This window comes from Nuphar pumila, chromosome 17 (assembly GCF_984573655.1).
Source record: "Nuphar pumila chromosome 17, dmNupPumi1.hap1.1, whole genome shotgun sequence".
In the NCBI taxonomy this organism is placed as follows: Eukaryota; Viridiplantae; Streptophyta; class Magnoliopsida; order Nymphaeales; family Nymphaeaceae; genus Nuphar; species Nuphar pumila.
Window position 1 is genome coordinate 8,288,110 of NC_143265.1, and position 16,941 is coordinate 8,305,050.

The window sequence follows — 16,941 nt, forward strand, 5'->3', positions numbered from 1 at the left end:
AATTTTTTTATTTTCCATTTTTAAAATATGGAACCGGTTTGTTTAATGTCAAGCCGAGTCGTACCAAGTTATTAGCTTGGTAATCAGGGTTTAGATAATTGACATCTCAGACTGCAATACTGGATAGAACCATTGCTAGGACCTGAATTTTGGAGGCAGGTCCGGATGGGTTTGGAGGGTCAGGTATCCAGCATGCTAATCGCATTGATCATGCACCCGGTTTGAGTTATGGCGTGGTCAGTGAAGGAAATTGGTCTGGCTCATCTAGCTTGGGAAACCTGGTTCAAACTTCGGAAGCCATCCTGGCTGGATCTCCGGATTCCTCCAATGTCAAATAAAAGCAAATTCAGTGATTACTTTAAAAGAATAGTTGTCCCAATCACTGACTGCCATATCCCCACCTTTCCTCCTCCTTCGAAAGGGGACCCACACCTCAAGGATATAGTCAGATTCAGGGATGTTAATTGCTAAGTACTTTGCAAAGTAATTAGATTTTTGCTGAAATTTAGGCTATGTTTGGCAATATGCTGAAACTGTATTTTCATCCTATTTCTAGGCTCTCATAGTTGTATATCTTGAATGTGAAAAATTCAAGTTCCTTTCAACATTGTTTGATAGCTTTCTCAATAGGCAGGAGTACTTGTGGAGTTTTAGGACAGGTTTGGTTGGATCATTCTGATTTATTTTCTCATTTGAATGAGAAAGTGAATTTGATTTGTATAAGCAGCCCAACATAAAAAGTTAAGCGGTGAGAGAGTGGATCACTTTCTAATTTGCTTGAAATTCAAAATCACATGAGACCCATGTAATTCTGAATCTCAAGTAAATTAGAAAGTGATTCTTAATCATGTTTTTTTTTTAAAGGAGCAGCCAAACCTACCTTAGAGCAAAATATAGAAAGATGAAACAACGACTCCAAAACTTGCCCCGCTCTAAAACCCCAAAAAGGAAGTTTGATAATGGCATAACATATTGGGGAACCCAAGAATTTCTTGATCTTTCAAGGCGTCCCAATGTGTACATTTTTTTAGTTATTGGGAACAGAGGGTGAAAGAGAGGGGAGGAGAAAAGATAACTAAAATAAAGTCTCAAGTTGGACTAGTTGGGATCTCGCATGTATGCGTATTCTCTGTCTTTTTTCTTTTTTATTTAACAAGGAAAAACCACTGTTACAGTCTAAATGTCCCGTTACGAGCTAAGAGGTGTCACGTTTATCGCGACCTTATTTAGTTGTCCACAATGTAAAACTCCCTGAGTGCTCCTGTCCTCGATTAGGACAGTTTCCTGTTGACTGCAAAATTGCATTAAAGAATAAACATGAGAACCAGGTGAATGAAAAAAAAATACATAAAATTTTGAGTTGAAATGATCAAGACACATATATATATATATATATAGCGCGCGAGAGAGAGAGAGTTTTCTTGAAAAACAAGTTAGGGTATAACTACTTTGGAATTCAAATTAAGATTCAAAGTATATGATAACAAGCTGAACCGTCCAAACTTGAAACGTTCAAGCTTGGCTCATTCTTGTGGCAAGCCAAGCCAAGCCGAGTTCTAGCCAAATTTGAGTTTGCTTTTTTTATAAAAGAATGCATTGGTGATTACAACCAATGGGGCTATACATGGTTGGTAGGAGCTGTCAGCGTCTCCCTGTGGTGGAATGTTGGAGATTCAAAACCCCAGTGATACTCTCACAAGCCTATTTTCTTCAATGGATCAGCGCGGCACAACGATCCTTTCTCACCGTCGCATGCCCACTTGTCAGCTCGCTTGCCGGTCGCGGAAGCTTGTAATCAAAGAGCAAGAGAGAATACAGAAAGAGAAATTGCAATCACAAGAAGCAATCACAACGAGGGTAAACAAAAGAAAGCTCAACGCATTTACTTCATTCACAATTTTGCCCGCAAGCTATTACAGTTCAAGTATATGGGTTGGCCCTTCGGGGTATTGATTCACTTGAACTGTGCAGCTTACATTAGACTCAACAAAAGCAAAACAGACTCTAAGCGCAACTGTACAATGTAAGTCGCAAGAAAACATGTTCCCTCCTTTAAATCATGCGTTGTTCTTGGCGCCATCTATTTCGTGGTAAGCTCTGACTTTAGCCAAGTAGCGGCTGTTCATTCGAAATGCAGGCTCCCACGTTGGTTCCGTTGTTTCCTTCCACTGTACAAAGTATTTCTTCATCTCCCCAAGTAGTTGACCTTGTGGCAAAGGATCTGACTGAGGTGCTTTTCGTTCTGTTGTGCTGCCGGGGTCCTCTGCATGATGAGAGCGCACTGTGTTCTGGGTCTCCATCATCCGGATTGAACTGCTTGAGGTTGCACACGTGAAACATCGGGTGCACCTTGAAGTCTGGGAGCAACTCCAACTTGTATGCCAGCTTGCCCACCTTCTTTGTGATGATGAAGGGTCCTTCATACTTTCTGAGGAGTCTGCGGTGCCGCCCGCGGAAGATGCATGTACGACCAGGATATAGCTTCACCAACACTTGGTCTCCAACTTGGAATCCCGCAGGCCGACAATGCTTGTCCGCCCACTTCTTCATTCTCTTTGGCGCCTTGTGTAAGAATGCCTTCGCCAAGTCATTCTGTTTGTGCCACTCGTGAACAAACTGATAGGCGAATGATGGTCTTCCCTTTTCTTGTGTGGCAAGAGTGTGCGGGATCAGTAGCTGCTGCCCCGTGGCTATCTCAAACAAGTCGTGGCCTGAAGATTCGCTCTTCTGCAGATTGTAACAAAACTGTGCCACATCAAAGAACTTCACCATTTTTTTTTATTGGCACTAACAAAGTGCCTAAGGTACTGCTCAAGTATTTTGTTGATGCACTCTGTCTGCCCATCTGTCTGCGGATGGAAGCTTGTTGAAAATAACAAATCATAGTCAAGTAGCTGAAATACTTAACGCTAGAACTTGCTCCTGAAGCGAGCATCACAATCACTCACAATGCTCTTTGGTATGCCCTAGTGCTTCACCACATGCTTTACGAACAACTCTGCAGTTTTCTTTGCAGGGCACTCCTTAGAAGTTGGGATGAAGGTGACATACTTTGAGAAACAATCCACCACAACCAAAATAGAACTGAGGCCCTTTACCTTTGACAGACTAATAATAAAGTCCATGGAGATGCTATCCCAAGGACGTTCTGGAATTGGTAGAGACTCAAGGAGACTAGCAGCCTTCTGGTTTGTCCCCTTATCTTGCTGGCAGATGAGACATGTCTGCACATACCCCTCAACGTTGTCTCTCATCTGTGGCCAATAGTATCCACACTCAAGGAGTGCTAAGGTCCGCTCCTGACCAGGATGGTCAACCCATAGTGTATTATGGCACTTCTTAAGTAGTTCTCGACGGAGGCTTCTTCACCGCGACACGAAGATGTGTCCCCCTTTTGTCACAAGGAAGCCATCCTGTAACCAAAATCGTCGAGTCTTCTCTGCCTACGCTAGAGAAACATGGTGTTGTGCAGTCAGATCCTGCTGCGTACATTTGCGGATGCGACTTAGCAATGCGCCCTCCAAATGCACTTCAGAAGGTTCCGCGCACGCAACTACCAGTTCAGCCATACGGCTTAGGGCATCTGCCACAACATTGGTCTTTCCAACCTTGTACTCCAAGGCAAAGTCAAACTCAGCCAAAAAACATCTGTCATCGAGCTTGTTTAGGCATCAACTTCTTATGTGTCTAAAAATAGCTCGTGGTCATATTGTCCGTCTTGACGACGAACTCAGCACCCAAGAGATAGTGACGCCAGGTCCTCAAGCAGTACACAATGGTGGTCATCTCACGTTCATGCACTGTGTAACGCCTTTCTCCATTTTTCAGCTTGTAACTCTCATATGCAATCGGATGGCTATTTTACATAATAACTCTGTCAATGGCAAAGTCTGAAGCATCCGTGTGAACTTCAAAGGGTCTCGAATGATCAGGCAGTTGAAGCATTGACTCCCTCACTAAGGCTTTCTTCAAGCCATCAAAGACATCTTGGCACGCTCATGTCTAGAGCCATGTCCGATTTTTCTTTAACAAATTGGTGAGGGACGCAACAATGAGGGAATAGCCTTCGATGAAACATCGATAGTAGTTTGTCAAACTAAGGAATGACTGCAATTCAGACACTTTGCTTGGCAGAACCTATTCCTAGATGACCCTTATCTTTTTCCCATCCATACGCAGCGCACCATGCTCCACAACGTGGCCAAGGAAGCTGATCTCCTCCTGCCCGAAGAGACACTTCTCTCATTTAACACAAAGGTCATTCTCCTTCAGCACCTGAAACACGGTTCACAAGTGCCCGACATATTCCTCCATGCTGCTGCTGTAGATCACGATATCATCTAGGTAGACTATCATGAACTTGTCTAAGTAAGGGTAGAAGATCTGGTTCATTAAAGTCGTGAACGTGGCTAAAGTATTTGTCAACCCGAATGACATTACTAAGAATTTGTAAGCACCATAACGAGTGACAAAAGTTATATTCGGCTCATCACCTTCAGCAATCCTCACCTGTCAGTAACCCGATTGCAGATCTAACTTGGAAAAGATACAGACACTGCTTAGCTGATCAAACAAGTCTACTATCAATGACAATGGGTACTTGTTTAAAGCACGATAATTCACACATAACCGCTTCGGGCCGTCATGTTTTATCTGAAAAAGAACCGAGGCACCAAATGGGGCTTTCGATGGACAAACAATGTCTGCATTCAACATCTCATCTAGTTGCCTGCACAACTCCTTCAGCTCAGCTGGCCCTATATGGTATGAAACCATTGCAAGAAGTTTCGCTTCCGGGGTCAACTCAATCTTGTGGTCGACCTCACGTCATGGCGGAAGTCGTTTCAGCAATTTCGGAGGCATCCCCCCCGAAACTCCTCTAATAGCGGGGCTAGGGTTGGCGACACTGCTGCTTCTACCTTCCCTTCTTCTGCGTGCACTACAACTATGAATGTCAGCTCCCCATACTTGACACCTTTCTTCAGTTGCATTGCCGATAGCACTGAAGACTTGCCTTTTTGCGTAAGGTACTGCACTGTGTGAGAAAAGTTTGATCCCATGATCGTCAACGTGTTAAACTTTGACAACATTATAACATTCTGGCTTCGCAAAAACTCTATACCCAAAATTACCTTGAAATCGTCATGGGGCACCACAGAGAAGTTGACTTTGTCGGCCCAACTCCCCACTTGAATAGCCACGTCTTTTGCTTCACCAAGGATGTGCTTGGCCTCACAGTTTACCATTTTGATGGTCCTCTACTTTGGCCCAGGCTTCAAGCCCAACCGCTCTTCCTCTTTCCGCGAGACAAAGTTGTGTATGACCCCTGAGTCTATCATTGCTGAAGTAGACTTTTCATTCATAATGACTTTCAAGTACATAAGTTCCTTACTAACCTGCATGTTCTTAGCCGCGCAACTTCTAGCTATGTTAATCGATCGCATGGCCCCCATCCTTGATTGCATAGTCTTAGTGTCACTACATTCAGTATCGCTGTATTCTTCCTGTGCAGCGTTGGCTTGCCGATCGTCCTTCACGAGGCACTCTGGGTACTACCTGGCGATGTGCCTATCACCAGTTAACCAGCATGTCACAATCGCACCCTTGTTGCTATTGTTATGCTTTGTGTAGTTCTGTTTCTTTTCAGATTGATGGTGTGTCGACACCTCACCTTTATCATCGCACTGCTCATCCTTTTTGCCTCCGTGGTCAGGCTTCTTCCCGACTTTGGTGGATGGAGTGAAAGACTTGCGCTGAGTGTCAACTAAGTGCTCGACCGCCACATATGCATCTTCCAAAATACGAGGGTTGCTCATTTCCACTTCAGACTGTGCCCATGGTTGAAGTCCCACAACCAGTTAAGCATGTTGTATTCTGGCATGTTAGGTATCTCCATCATAAGCTTTTGGAACGTTCTGACATAGTCTTGCAACGAACTACAGTGTTTGAGCTCACGAACCATCTGGTACGCCTGCCTCTGCGCATTTTTTGGCATGAAATAATTGCGCAACTCCATTTTAAAGTCGCCAAAGGTGTCTATCATGCATTGACCCCTCTCCATGTCGCTGCGTTTCCGCTTTCACCAAGCGATGACATCTCTATCAAGTAAGGCTGCTGCGGCCTTAATCCTCAGATCCTCAATGATCACATTTTGGATATCCAAGTAGTCTTTTACTTGGAACAAAAAGTTCTCAATGACCTTGCTATCATGAGAACCATTAAATTTTGCGGGTCTTGGCACATCAATCCTTGATGGCCTCTCACCATTTTCGCCATTTAGGGTCACCGCCCGCTGCAACGTACGGTTCTTCAACTGAAGCTCCCCCACTTCAGTCTACAAGTCGGCCACTATAGTCGTCAACGAAGTAACCTGCCTCATTAGTAAGTTTACGTGCTCTTGTAGGCTCGCCACCACATAATTCAGTCTACTGAATGATTCACATGCGCGTGAAATCGCTTCCTCATGCAAAGTCACATCTTTTACCAGCTTGTTAACAGTTGCAACCAACTCTTCTTGGCCCCGAGGTGAACCCATCTTCTCAGCTTTGGCAACTGCCTTACCTTTGGTGTTGCGCAAGTTTTGATAAGGCGCTACGATGTCTTGCTCACAAATCATAGCTTGTCGGCGTGTTTGTCGACACCGACTCCGGAGTCCCTTCCCCAGCACAAGAACGGGCTCTGGTACCACTTGTCATGAGCCTATTTTCTTCAATGAGCCAGTGCGGCGCGATGATCCCTCCTCACCGCTGCAAGCCTACTTGTCAGCTCGCTTGCCGGTCGAGGAAGCTTGTAAACAAAGTGCAAGAGAACAAGAGAGAATAAAGGAAGAGAAATTGCAATCACAAGAAGCAATCACAACGAGGGTGAACAAAAGAAAGCTCAACGCATTTACTTCATTCACAATTTTGTCCGCAGGCTATTACAGTTCAAGTATACGGGTTGTCCTTTTGGGTATTGATTCACCTAAACTGGGCAACTTACATCAGACTCAACAAAAGAAAAATAGACTCTAAGCGCAACTGTATAATGTAAGTTGCAATAGAACATATAAAATCCTTTCAAAAAAATGATTAAAAAAAATACATGTAAAATATAATTAAAATATATATTTTAATTTCTTAACGAGCTTATATGAGTCGAGCCAAGCCAAGTAACTATTGTTCATATTTTAGCTTCCCAACCTATTTTATGAGTTTGAACAAGCTCTTAGTGAGCCCAACATGAGCCAAGCCATTTTTTCAGCCCTAATCATTCAAACCTAAGATTAGTGAATACTACCCGTTTTAACTGGAGTTTGGCAATAAACTGCTAACCCTCTCACGGTAGAAAAGAGTAAGATTTTTTTCTACTTTGGCTGGGAAAGAAAGAGAGGCCAACTGTCTTTGGTACCAAAGACTGCATTTTGTGTGTGTGTTCCACGTGGCACTATCCCACCAGTGGTTATCTAGTCAGAACCGTGATCCCGTTTTACACGTGTCATTTGGTTATTGACTGACGTTTGACACGTACGATGGTCAATGGACTTTGACCATCCATGTGGACCATACAATGGCAATTGCTGTTTTCCAACCTTGATGCACCGAATTCGTCTCTTTTGTGTCAAGAACTTTGGTGCACTGAATAATAAACAATAAATAAGAGTGTCTACCAAGGTTGACGTGATTTGCCAATGTACAAAGTTGAAGGGACACTAGGGTAAGCTTAAAATGAACAGTACCTCAAAATCAACCAAACAAAAATCTTTTTTGGCACACAATCCAAAAAACAAAATGAGTAGGCACATAACCTAAAAGTGTGATTTAAAAAAAAAAACTCATTTGTGTGAGATTGGAGATTTAAAATTTCATAAAATTTTGAAAGTGAATCTCTTTTAAACAATATTTTAGCTTTTAAAAATTACAACCAAACGAATCTTAAAAGTTTCAAACCCATTAATGGAGGTAGGAATGTCAATAAATCAAACCTTATCCCATATCAGATTGAATTCAATTCTATTTAGTTGCATTTGGTAAGCCAAAACCATATCTAATCATAATTGGATGTGAATATGCTTTTGATTTTTTGTGATCAAATCCAACAAATATCTGAATTTGATGGATATCTCAATCAGTTTACAAGTAAAAACAAAAACAGATCTAGTATGAGCTTTTCACCATTTGAATCTGAATCTGATTTTGTTTAGTCATTTGAATAATCAAATACGGTATTAGCTACATTAGATCCAAATCCAAACTGTTTATAACACAAATTCGTTGTCGGATTTGCAAAGAACTCTACAATCTACCAAGCAATTCATACGCTACACTACAAGAAAATAGAGATGTAACGAAAAAAACAGCAAAAAAAAAATACTCGTAAACTCGTTCATTCATTTTTGAAAATAAAACCCTCTATAATTGACATTTATATACGAAATTCATAATCTAATTTAGATATAAGATAAATCTAAATCTTAACTAAATTTGAAAACTAAGAAAAAATCTAAACAACTTAAAACAAATCCATAAATGGATATTGGGCCTAGGTACATCTTGACCTAGCCCTGGCTCAGGCTTTAAGCTTTTACACCAATGAGCTCACGAGTGAGTCATATAATTTTCTCCAATTATCTAAAAAGAAAAAACAAAAAGTAAAGTATCATGCCTCTAATGCATCAATATGTTGGTATTGTTTGCTTGACTATCCATACTAAAATCTGATTTCTGTTGGTTTTGTTTAGCTTGACTACTGGTGTTAATGTTGGTGCAAACAATAAATAAGGAATTCAATTGGCATTGGACAACCTCATTAGGGGAGCTTGGACTTTGACCACTACCTAATTCCTTCTTTTGGACTTAATACTTGAGGTGGTCTTTGTCCAACCTGTCCCATCTCTCTCTCTCTCTATAGTCAAAGACCGATTACAATTGAGTAACTAAACAGGATAAAGTTTAAAATGGGCATCTATCAAACATACAAAACCTGTCTCTATATGTATTTTGGTGCATAGGGGTGTCAGCGGGCCTGGTTTACCCGGACCCGATCAGATCCAAACCCTATATATATGGTCTGGGTATGGTGATAAATAAGAAGACTCGGGTCCGGACCCAAAGGTCCCATTAATACATGGACCCGGGTGTAGTTTGTGAAATTTTATACCAGACCCGGATCCGACCCGAGTTTCCAAAAAATAATGATTTGCTAATACAATTTTTTTTTTTTTTTTGCAAATTGGTCTCTGTCTTATAGTTATTTTGCAAAATAATCCCTACCTTTTGCCATTTTGCAAATCGGTCATTGTCTTTCTCACCGTTGTTGCAAATTGGTCCTTCGGGGATAATTGGTTACCAAATTGGTCTTCATCAAATATCTGTTGGTTTGTTATTTTTTTTTGCAAATTAGTGCTTGCCTTCTTCACATTTTGCAAATTGGTCCTCCTGTATGGGTGAAACTGTTAATCTGTCTGCCCTTCAGCAGTTAAGGTCAGGAAAGCTAACGGCTGTTAACCTTAAAGGAGGTCAATGAAAATTCAAGGACTCGTGCAAAACAGCAGTAGGGACTATTTTGTAAATTGGCTATAAGGGAGGGACCAATTTGCAAAAAAAAAAACAATAAAAAAAAATCCCAAGTCATATTGTATGTAACCCATGATATTCAATCGAATCAATCCCCACCACACATCTTGAAACTGTTAATTTGTCTTCCCTTTAGCAGTTAAGCCCAGGAAAGCTAACGGCTGTTAACGTCAGTGGACTGATTTGCAAAGGTCAATGGAAACACAAGGACTGATTTGCAAAATAGCAGTAGGGACTATTTTGTAAATCGGCTATAAGGGAGGGACCAATTTAAAAAAATAAATAAATCCCAAGTCATATTGTATATAACCCATGATATTCAATCGAATCAATCCTCGCCACACATCTTGAAACTGTTAATCTGTCTGTCCTTTAGCAGTTAAGGTCAAGAAAGCTAACGGCTGTTAACGTCAATGGACTGATTTGCGAAGGTCAATGAAAACGCAAGGACTGATTAGGGACTATTTTGTAAATCTGCTATAAGGGAGGGACCAATTTGCAAAAAAAACAAACGAATAAAAAAAAATCCCAAGTCATATTGTATGTAACCCATGATATTTAATCGAATCAATCCCCACCACACATCTTGCTTGATGGACAAACATGTGGGCCCGGTCACGGCTTCCCAAGTGAGATGTGCGGTGGTGATTGAATATAATGGATATAAAGTATGACCTCATTTGCCTCAGTAAAAAAAGGGCACAGTTTGAGAACAGATACACAAACCTAGAGAGAGAGAGAGAGAGAGAGAGAGAGAGAGAGAGAGAGAGAGAGAGAGATTGGTTCAAGAAAAAAAATACACAGAAGAAAGGGAAAACAAAATATTAGGTAGGGTTATGCACGAGCTGAGACAAGTAAAAGCTCAGCCAGGCACATGGGATGTTTTACTTTTAAGCTGGCTCAGCTTGGTCAAGCATGACGATATGTTTGAGCTTGGTTTGGGTGGGCTCAAGCAAAGCCATTTACGAACCCATTTAATATGTGATCTAAACTTGCCATGTAAGGCAGGGTGGTCGTGGGGCCCCATCTAGGGTTTTTCTTGCTTGGTCGAGGGTTCTTCATCATAAAAAGAAGTATAATATATATACACACACTTTTTTTGCACTTTTAGTAAATATTATACATGCTAATCCACCTCTTGATGAGCTTAAGCTCAAACCCTAGCATATTCAACTAAATGAGCTATAGATTGAATTCAAGCTTGGTTATTTATTAATTGATTATTAAGGTACTCAATGATTTTCCTAAACAAAAACACTACCTGATAAAAATTATTAAATGGAAAATTATTCTTTATAGTTCTAAACCTAATAGTGTTTAAAATCACTTATTTGTCAAGTGATTTAAAACACAATCTCGCATTTTTTTTTGGCAAAAAAAAAGTAAATATAAAAAATATAAAAAAATATTTTTATAAGAAAATATTAATACAAATTTATTTAAAAATAAAAATACATGTTTTTTCCCCACAAAAATAGCTGTTTAAAACGTAAATATTGTGTTTAAATCACGGTATTTATGTATTTTTATAAATCTCACAAGAAATTACCGTTTTAAACTTTCAGGCAATTTCTCGCAATATTATCAAGAGATTTTCATAAATCTAGTGACTATTTATCAATATAACACACTAAACCAAAAAAATGATTATTAAAAAGATTAAAATTGCTAGTCTATGTGGGAATTTTATAAAAGACATTATTAATAAAAGTTACAGACCACATGAAGATAGGGGGGAGCATGATGTACTCTTTGGGTGGCCAAGTACTTTAAAAAGTACTCGGACCCTATCATTGGATTTGTTCTCTTAAGGCAATGTTGTCAAAGTCGGTCTGAATTTGCCGGAATCGGTCTATTCAGATCTAATGGGCCCAAAGATGATTCAAAAGGGGTTGATTCGATTCAATTTTTTAATTTTTTTAAGAGGATTAAAAAATTAACATTTTTTATTTGTTAATGACATGTGTCATCTGGTGATAAAAAAAGAGCCAATTCAAGATTGTTTCGATCAATTTTTTTCAAGAAAACTGATTCACCTAATCAACCGATTTTAACAACATTGCTTCAAGTTATTCAACCCTGATTACCAACAGGGGTGGGTGGGTTCAGCTGGTCTGGTAGGAGCAGTTAGTGCAGGTCTCCATGTGTTGTGACGGTGCAATTCGAATCCTAATAGTATACAAGTAGTTTAGTAACTTTGTAAAAGGAAGCAACCTTAATTCCCCTAGCTCTATTATATACATAGAGAAATGGGTCCTTGCTAAATGAAATGTGATAAATGAGTTTTTCTGTTTTTAGTGGTTTTTTTGCAGTTTCAACTCTATAAATGTGTTGGACATGGTCGATTTCAAAGGCGTAGCCCAGTCCTGCCTCCTGAAACAGTTATTTTTTTTTTAAAGCCCAGTCCTAGCCCAGCCCTGATTCCATATGAAATAGATTTTTATCCATTTTTGTAGCCCAGCCCAGTCCTAGTCCAGCCCTGACTGCAGCAAATAGTTTGATTCGTCCATATGAAATAAATTTTTATTAATAATTGTAGCCATTTTTTATTTTATCTCAATTTTTTTTTCGAGGAAGCTGCCCCCGAACCCCCGACTATTAAACCAGTTTTTTTTCCTACACCCCTGTTTGCCCCCCCCCCTCACATGAATCCTAGCTATGCCACTGGTCGATTTACGAGGAATCTATACCTGGATCATGCGTTTTGGATGAAAAAAAAAGATATTTGGAGCTTAAAAAAAATTACAAAGATTTTGGACATTTTATTTTTTTTAAAACGTTATAAAAACCCACCCATGTGTTGGAATCGGAACACTTCAAGAGCTGATCCCTATAAAATCAAGTACATAGATCAAATATGTATGGTCAAAATTTAGAAATAAAACAAAAAAAACCGTGGAAAACTCATTTCGCACGTTTCATTTAGCATATTTAGCAGGGACCCATTACTCTCTCTCTCTCTATATATATATATATATATATACTTATATTCAACCCTAATTACTAGAAACTTCTAAGCTCTGTTTGAAAACTGGTAGTTGGGATGGTAGTTGTTAAAGTAAAATCAAGCACACACTCATGCGCAAAAATCAGGACTTAACGTGGTTCGACCAGACCAGAGTCTGGTCTACGTCAACGGGAACCTGGCTTTTCTCTCTGATCTGTCTCTCTTCACCGTGTGACTTGAGATGAGAGGTTCCTTCATATAAAAAAAAGAGTTTACAATTTTACAGCTGCCGGAATCTCCTTGATATTAGGTGAATTCGGTTTTTCCTCTCTGTGTATCTTCAGTTTTGACATTATTTATGTGTGTATCTTCACATTTGACGTTATGCTCAGCATCCACATTAGCATCCTGATTCCTCAACAACTTGAAGTCTATCTTGATGATGAACTTGGACTTCATTTGAAACTCTCACATTTCAAGAAATAGTGAGAGTACTTGGGATTCCAGGTCTTGTTGTGTGAACCTTACATGATACTGGAACTGTATCTGTCTTCACATTAATAGCTAGCTCCCCTCAAGCTCAACGATCAAGGAAGGGTGTTGAGATTGGCCAGAAAGGAGATGAAAACGTGTGTGAGATAATGGTTTAGCAACTACATCAGCTAGCTGGTTTGCAGAGGAGATGTATTTCACCTGCATTTGGCTACATGATCCCCGAATAAAACGAACATCTATATCAATATTGTCACACCATATGATGGGAACGACAGTGATAAGAATTAGCAAGTCACGAAGAAGAAAGGTTAACCAAAGAACTTCTGTAGCAGTGTTGGACAAGGACCTGTATTCAGCTTCAAGAGTGCTCAACAATCTGTTGCTTGCGAGCAGACCAAAAAATGAGGGAAGAACCCATAAACACTAGAAAATTAGGTCAAAACTGAAGATACACACAGAGAGGAAAAACCGAATTCTCCTAATATCAAGGAGACTAGCTGTTGTAAAATTATAAACTTTTTTTTTTATATATAAAGGAACCTCTCATATCAAAAGAGAGATAGAGAGAGAGAACATTTATCATTCAACATTACCAAAATACATCCAACCGAATATTGGATGAGAGAGGAACATAAGAGTAAGACAGCCACCATCTAGATGGTGACTGTGCACAGTTCAGAGTACAAGTAGATCCAAACCCCCGTCTCTACTATGTAATTTAAGAGTCAGATACACATCAAACAGAACCCGCTGACGTAGCCTTCCAAAATTGAATTTGATGCCTCTAAAAAAGATATCGTTTCTTTCAGTCCATATCACCCACCATGCTGAAAACAACCATACCCGCCACAATAATCTCCTTTTTTTTTTTGTTTCGTAAACTCATGAGACCAAACAAGAGGTCCCGAATAAAAGAACTCGAATGCGTTTGAACCGGCGGTGCACCCCAAGTTTGAAAGAATAGGTCTAAAACTACCGGGCAAAACCAAAATAGGTGAGTTGTGTCCTCTACCGCCTTCTCGCAAAGAACACACATGCTTGGAAACTGAAGCCCCCGTTTCCTGACATTAATTTGGGTTTGAACAGCCGGGTTTGAGTCACACCATAAGTGATCTTTTTGTTTTGAGGCATGCATGCATGCAACCTTCATTTGGACTCCCATTTACAATAGCTTATCTATATTTTTCTCTCTTTCGCTTCTACATGCGTTTATGTGAAGTGTGCGTACCTCTTTCACTTGTTTGTTAGCATATAGATTGCTAAGCATGTAAATCTGGACTCACAAGATAACCGCATTGGCCTTCTGAATCTGTATATATAAATGGAAGGAAACATATAGGATCCATAGGCAATGCTGAAAATTCATGGTCAATGGATGTAGAGTGCTCATTTTCTCATCGCTAACTAGACATGTTGTTGGCCTACAAGGGCTGTGGTCATCTGACTTGAGGGTTGGCTCAAGGCCTTTAAGTTGAAGGATGTCCCAAGTTCGATATTCAGGGTGTGCATCCTTTGCTGTGTGGTCGAAGGTAACCCCAAACTATTCTTGTGGTGTGGACAATGAAACAGAGCCACGATCCTATATGTTTCCTGTGGTATCGACGTGACACCTCTTGGTAGGGCTAGTAAATAAGCTGAAATGGGTGTTCAAGCCTAGCTCATTTTTTGTGGCAGTCTGAGTTGAGCTCAAGTTCGTGGCAAGCCCGAGTCAAATGAGCTGAGTTCGAGTTGACTAGTTTATGAAACAAAAATATATATTTTAAGATTAAAAAAACACTAAAATTTGGCCTCTAAACCTACTGACCCAAGCTGAAACTAGCTCATTACAACATGAATGCATTGCTTCATGTTGTAATTAAACAATAAGATGCTAATTCTAAACTTATTGGCTTGCATGCCAAACAGTTCTCATACATGCTCCATGTAAATATATATATATATAGATAGATAGATAGATAGATAGAGATAGAGAGAGAGAGAGAGAGAGAGAGAGAGAGAGAGAGAGAGAGAGAGAGCACCTACTCCCACATAGTAGAAACCAAGGTTGCATTTTCTCAATCAGTTTTTTTATTAGGAATCATGTTTTTGAACATGAAAAATATGTTTTTTTAAGTCATGAAATTTTGGTACATTGTGAGCCATTGATTTTTGAAGATCTTAAAAAACCTATATGTATTCCATAATTACATTATCCAAAGATCAAAACTTTTGAAAATTTGAAGCTTCTATAAGGCGGTAAGTAGGTGCTTCGGGAGCACCCTATCATTATATATATATATATATATATATATATATATATATATATATATATATATATAGAGAGAGAGAGAGAGAGAGAGAGAGAATGTATTTTTTTCTAATTAATTAACAAGCAATTATACCACGGGAGCCTGACCTTTCTCTCTATATCTCTCTTCATCATGTGACTTGAGATGAGAGGTTCCTTTATATAAAAAAGAGTAAAATTTTACAACAGCTGGTGTCTTTTTGATATTAGGATAATTCAGTTTTTCCTCTACGTGTGTCTCTTCAGTTTTGACATTATCTATGTGTGTATCTTCACATTATCCACATTAGCATCCTGAACAACTTGAATTCTATATGAACCTGAACTTCATTTGGAACTCTCACATTTGAGGAAACCGTGAGAGTCCTTGTGAACCTCACATGATGCTTGAACTAGATCTGTCTTCAGGTCGTGACGTATTAACAGTAGTTTACTCCTTTGGTAAAAACATGTTCAAACTACCTTTCTGGTTATGTTTGGAAACTCATGTAACATGAGACTTTATGCACATGAGAAAGGAAGTGAAACCCTCTCTTTTGTATTTGCAACAATTCCTGGATTTGGTAACTACCACCTCCTATAGGTGGTAGGATTTGGCACCTGCCACTTTCCCAAATGCATAAACTCCCTGGGATTGCCAGTTTCCAAACAGACCCCGTATTGTCTTCGTATGTGCATGAAGCTTGGTGTGCTCCAAGGGATTGTCACTGTTGTTGTTGCTGCCTTATTGCTGTATTGCTTTTGCAATTATCAACACTTTTTCTTTTCTATCTCTTAGACCGTACATCAATGGTGTCACTTTATTCGATTGATAAATTATGATATAAGAGGATGAGAATGGTGGATTCCCCTTTGCAACAATCCACTTGCCTTATGCATGCCGTATGGTGGGTTGCGGAACAACAAGATGTGCAGCTTTTTGCTTTGTTTTGTTACTGTTTTTTGTATAACAGGGAGAGATCACAATTATGGTTGGGACGTCCCACTGCAAGCTGAGAGGTAGGGTCGGGAAAATGAGATGAGCCGCTCATGGCTCAGCTTGCGTTTGGCTCGTAAAGAGCTTGTTGAAATTAGTGAAGTAGGCTCGGCAAGCCAAACACAAACAATAGGTGTTTGGTTTGGCTCGACTGGTATAAGCTTGTTAATTAATTAGAAAAAAATACATTCTCTCTCTCTCTCTCTCTCTCTCTCTCTCTCTCTCTCTCTCTCTCTCTCTCTCTCTCTCTCTATATATATATATATATATATATATATATATATATATATATATATATATATATATATATATATATATATATATATATATATATATATATATATATATATATATATATGGTGCTCCCGAAGCACCTACTTACCTTCAAAAGTTTTGAGCTGTGGATAATGTAATTATGGAATACATATAGTTTTTTTAAGATCTTCAAAAATCAATGGCTCACAATGTACCAAAATTTCATGACTTAAAAAAACATATTTTTCATGTTCAAAAACATGATCCAAAACATGATTTCTATCAAATAAACTGATTGAGAAAATGCAACCTTTGTTTCTACTATGTGGGAGTAGGTGCTCTGGCATCTCTCTCTCTCTCTCTCTCTCTCTCTCTATATATATATATATATATATATATATATATATATATATATACATTGTCATGG